We start from the raw sequence: 464 nt of genomic DNA, 5'->3' as shown, positions 1-464 counted from the left end.
AGATTTGTTCATCTTCCCCTCTTTCCCATAAGAGATCAATCTTCCAATGCAGTGATCCATTAACCAAGGCTGAATTTCCTTCCATGAAATGAAGGCACCCTTCTTCCAACATCCTCCATTCAGAACAACAATCAGCAATCGAATTATTTGTGCCGTAGTTGCTAATGGTTAAGATCTCACTTCCAAGCTCGAAATTGTTGACATTATCTAATTGGTATTGCGAGAGAAACATCGAACAACCTTGTGCTCGTTCTTAGAGGGCATGTAACCGAAACCAACACTGTGAGCACCTGAACGGAGGTTGGACCCCTTAAGCAGCTCCATGAATTCTTGCTTGCTTGGGTTGCAAACATAGTGAGGACCTATGGCTCTTAACATTGGAAGATACCATTGAACAAACATAGTGAGGACCTAAGAACATTTGCTCCATTATATTACACTAGTTTTACTCGTTCTTTCTAAAC

General features: G+C 41.2%; 1 long non-coding RNA gene across 1 annotated transcript in view; it reads right to left on the bottom strand.

Moving 5' to 3' along the window:
- Positions 1-464, bottom strand: part of LOC110423539 (uncharacterized) — a 2,701-nt gene that overhangs the window by 999 nt on the left and 1,238 nt on the right. The window lies entirely within an intron of this gene.

This window comes from Theobroma umbraticum, unplaced genomic scaffold, assembly GCF_002168275.2.
Source record: "Theobroma umbraticum cultivar Fairchild unplaced genomic scaffold, ASM216827v3 scaffold_20.0, whole genome shotgun sequence".
Classification (NCBI taxonomy): domain Eukaryota; kingdom Viridiplantae; phylum Streptophyta; class Magnoliopsida; order Malvales; family Malvaceae; genus Theobroma; species Theobroma umbraticum.
This window is presented reverse-complemented; position numbering and strand designations above follow the sequence as displayed.